The sequence below is a fragment of the Grampus griseus genome, assembly GCF_964374135.1.
Source record: "Grampus griseus genome assembly, chromosome: 3".
Taxonomy (NCBI): domain Eukaryota; kingdom Metazoa; phylum Chordata; class Mammalia; order Artiodactyla; family Delphinidae; genus Grampus; species Grampus griseus.
In genome coordinates, this window is record NC_139019.1 from 164,141,762 (window position 1) to 164,146,711 (window position 4,950).

Consider the following 4,950-nt stretch of genomic DNA (forward strand, 5'->3'; position numbering starts at 1 on the left):
CATCACCAGGTGGGTACCACGGCCTGGCCCACCAGTCTGGGGAGGACAGGAAGAGTGAGGTGGGGGCTGCGGCCGACCCCCAGCGGGCCTAGTAGGAGGGGTGTTTGGGCCAGTCCCCTCTCCTCCTGCTGGTGGCTGAGGGCTTCCATCCTGCAGCCCCAGGAGGGGCTGGACGATGGAACCCGCCCGAGCCAGCCGTATCTGACAGAAGCTGCACCCTTGGGCCAGAGGCTGACTCCTTCCAAGGCCTCTGGCTTATACGGCACCCTCCACTCACACCCCAACGGATGGACCCACCCATCTGGGCATCTTGGACCTCCTGGAAGCACCTCCTGGTGTCTGACAGCCCCCCTCGGGTGGCTGGGGCAACGCTTCAGGCTGTCACAGCTATGAAGGGCCCACGTGAACCCAGGCAGGCTCAGACCCTCCATCACGGAGGAGGAGAGCCCTCTGGAAGCCTCTTCCCCGACCCGAAATCAAGACCCTGCCTGTTCGTCTCCCCCACCCCAGCTTTCTCACCCACCACAGCGTCCAGGGTGGGAGACCCAGGCGTCTTGGCCGTAGCTTGCGGCCTCTGGGTCTCGGGCAGGAATCCAGGTCCCCACCCCTGGTCCCCTGCTTCCCGTTTCTCTGGCTCTGGTAGCTAATTAGAATCCAGCTGGCTGGTGCCACAGATCAGGGACCAGGGATGACTGAGTCCCCTCTTTCCTCTCAGGGGGAACCTTCAGGGTAAGCTAGAGACAAGCAGGCAGGGTGAGGGGTGGGTGCAGCCCCTGGGGGGCCAGGGAGGGTGAAGGGGGGGGTGAAAGTTGTGTGGCGACCCCCGCAATTCTCTCCAACCCCACCCCGTCTGCCCATCCTCAGGCACAGCGGCTCTGAGGGCACAGAGCCGGGTTCTGACCCACTTCTTCTCCCTCATGGCCTCTCCTCTTCTCACTGCCTCCATCTCCCCTGGATCCTCTCGAGACTGGACACCCAGATCTTTACTTTTTTTTTTTTTTTTCGGTACGCGGGCCTCTCACTGCCGTGGCCTCTCCCGCTGCAGAGCACAGGCTCCGGACGCGCAGGCCCAGCGGCCATGGCTCACGGGCCCAGCCGCTCCACGGCACGTGGGATCCTCCCGGACCGGGGCACGAACCCATGTCCCCTGCATTGGCAGGCAGACTCTCAACCACTGCGCCACCAGGGAAGCCCCAGATCTTTACTTTTAATCCTTTGCTTTATCTACACCCCGGTTCTCCGATATGGCCCCAGCCCAGGGGCACCAGCCTGGCCAGGAACTTGCTAGAAATGCACATTCTCTGAGGAGGGTCAGCACCCCATGCTTTCTTGTTTGTTCGCTTTTTGACCGCGCCGGCGCAGCACGTGGGATCTTAGTTCCCCAAACAGGGATCGAACCCGTGCCCCCTGAAGTGGAAGTACAGAGTCTTAACCGCTGGACCGACAAGGAATTCCCCAGCACCTGTGTTTTAACCGGTCCTCCAGTGTGGTCTGTCCTCTCCCACCGTCACCCCAGCCTGTCCTACGGGCTCAACACCACCGACCAGCCAATACTTTCCAAATCCCTTATTTCCAGTTTGGAATCTCTCAAAAGAACCCCGACTACTGTTTCCCCCCCGCCACAAAATGAAAGCCTATCCGCCAGTCCAGGTAATTCCCTGTCCCCACCTCTGCTCCAGCCACTCCTGCTATTCCTCAACCACACCAGCTCCTGCCCCAGGGCCTTTGCACTTGTCACTTCCTCTGCATGTATCTTCTGTCCACCCTTTATTCACATGGCCTCTTCCTCTGCTCCCTCACCCCCTTTGGGCCTTCGTTCAAACGTAAATATTTCTCCCTTTTATGGAAGGGCCCCTGCACTGGGCAGTGACATCGTTGAATTGCTTTGTTTTGCTCCTGCTTCTAGAACAGGCCTGACACACAGCAATGAATGTTTGTTGAATGAATCTCAGAACCCAAACCTAGGAATCCTCCTCAATTCCTGACTCCTCTCCTCCCCTCCCCTTCATAAACTCCGTCAGCAAGTCCCACGGGCTCTGCCTCCAAAGTGTCTCACCGATCTGCCCACTTCTGGCCCTCAGTGCCACCACCAGGACCAAGCCACCATCCTGCTGCATCTGGACGCTTGCCCTGGCCTCCTCCTCCCAGCCTCCCTGCCTCCACGCATGCCCTCCACTCAGTGCTAAGGGACCATTTAATGATGTAAATCTGAGTATTAACCTCCCACTCTGCCCTCCCCTGGGGTCTCTGTTCCTCATCAGGGCCTAGAGGCCGCTGGGGACCCAGCAACACCATGCTCTCTAGCCTACCCACTGCCCGTTCCTAGAAGCTCCAGCTTCCTTCCAGCCCGAGCCCTTGCCTGGGCTGCTCCTCTGCTTGGAATGCTCTCCCAGCATCCCCAAACGCCTGCTGGAGCTTCTCACCATTCAGGGCTCAACCTCAAGGTCATCCCAGAAGAGTGACCTACCCTGACCACCCTAACCACTCCCGCCACCCTCACTTGCCATCCTTCAGCTCCATCCTTGTTTGTTTGTTTCTTGGCTACGCCGCGCAGCATGCAGGGTCTTAGTTCCCCAACCAGGGATCGAATCCTTACCCCCTGCAATGGAAGCACGGAGTCCTAACCCCTGGACCGCCAGGGAATTCCTTAGCCCCATTTTAAATTCACGGCACCTGAAATTACATTCTTGTATAAATTACCTTCCCCACGAGACCATGGGCAACTTGAGGCCAGGGACTCGGCACAGGTTCTCAAGAAAGATTAAGGCAGCTCGCTCATGGGGCAGGACATCCCTCCCTCCAGGCCTGTCTCGTCTCATGTGAAACGGGAAGGTAGTTTCACAGGGCAGCCCTGCAGCCCTGTTCCCCGCCCCTGACCCGCAGCAGCTCTCTGCACCCTCCCCAGCGCCCAGCCTTCAGGAAACTGCCCCCTCTACTTCCTCAGCCCACAACTGTCTCTTATCCCGCAACCCTGTCCAGATACGGCCTTTGATGGGTTTTGGTTCATTTCATAGCACTTTACAGTTTACATGGTTTGTGGGGGGGCATCCTTCACCACTTCATTTCTCCTGCACCCCATCTTCCAGCCATGGTCAGATGCGGGGGGTGGGGGACTGCCCCTAGGCTGATGGCTGCTCCCCTCCCTGACTCTCCCCTAGAGAGTTAAACTGGTTAGCATCTCCTCCCTGGCTCTCCCTTAGGGAGTTAAACTGGTTAGCGTCTGGTTAATGCTGGGGAGGCTGCTGGATGCCAGGCTCTGGGGGCAGCTGGCCAATGTGGGTCTGGACCCTGCCATGTCATGCCCCGTGACCCTGAGCGGGTCCTCCCCACTCAGGCCCCCAGTTCCCTTGCAACCTCGAATCTGCAGGGCTCTGGTAAGGACAACAGTCTACACACACGGTAGACCGGCAAGGGACCCATCAGAGGGTGCTGTCACAGCACAGCGAGAGTCAGGGCACGGGGAGGATCCATCTGAAGGAGGCGGCTCCTCTCCTCCTCCCGGGCTGCACCCCGGGACCCCAGGACCCCAGGCCTCTTGCCCCTCCACACCCCGCCTCAGGGATCCAACCAGCCTCATGGCTTTAGACACCATCTGTACCGGGACGACTGCCACATCTGCGTCCCAGCCCCGCCTCTCTCCTGTCTACACCTCCATCTGGGTCTCCAAGGCATCTGGAGCCTGACCACACTGGACACAGTCCCCCATTTCAGTGCCTGGTCCCCCCCCCCTCCTCCCAGGTCCTTAGGCCAAAACCCCAGGAGTCAAAATCTTGGGTTCCTCTTTCCCTCGCAACCACAGCCAGTTCAGGAGTAAGTCCTGGGTCTGCATCTCCAGAACACCCCAGCATCCACCTGTCCATCCACGGCAGCCCCCCTCCAGACCTGGGCATCACCATCTCTGCCAAACAGCCCTGACCTCTTCCCAGCAGCCCTCCAGCCCCTCTCACTCCTGCAGCCCAGGCTCCCCCCACCTCCCCTCACCTGCCACTGGCACCCAGAGGGATCTTTAAAAAAATTATGGTATTTTATATATATATATATATGTGTGTGTGTGTGTGGGTGTGTGGGTGTAACATAAAACTCATCATTTAACGGTTTTTAAGTATAGAATTCAGTGGCATTAACTGCATTCTCAATGCTGTGCCACAACCATTGCAATCTATTTCCAAAACGTTTGTATCACCCCAAACGGAAACTTGGTACCCCGTTAATCAAGAACTCCCTCTCCCCTCTCCCCTCAGGCCCTGGCGACCACTCATCTACTCTCTGTCTCTAAGCATTTGCCTGTTCTGGGCATCTCATATGCATGGAGTCATATCGTGTTGGCCAAAAAGTTCGGTTGGGTTTTTCCATAAGAAGTTATGGAAAAATGCGAATGGACTTTTTGGCTCATCCCCACACAATCTGTGGCCTTTTGTGTGTGGCTTCTTTCACTCAGCAAAATGTCTTTGAGGTTCACCTGTGTTGTAGCCTGTGTCAGTTATTCCTCTTTCTGGCTGAGTAATATTCCACTGTACAGCCGGACCACATTTCATTTACCCATTCATCATTAAAAAAAAAAAAATTAAAAAAAAATTTCTTGGGGGCTGTGTTGGGTCTTTGTTGCTGCGCACAGGCTTTCTCTAGTTCTGGTGCACGTGCTTCTCACTGCGGTGGCTTCTCTTGTTGCAGAGCACGGGCTCCCGGTGCCATGGGCTTCAGTAGTTGTGGCGCACGGGCTTAGCTGCTCCGCGGCAATGTGGGATCCTCCCGGACCAGGGATCGGACCTGTGTCCTCTGCATTGGCAGGTGGATTCTCAACCACTGCGCCACCAGGGAAGTCCTAAAAATTTTTTATTGGAGTATAGTTGATTTACAATGTTGTGTTAATTTCAGGTGTACCGCAAAGTGAATCATTTATACCTGTATCCACTCTTTTTTAGAGTCTTTTCCCATATAGGCCATTACAGA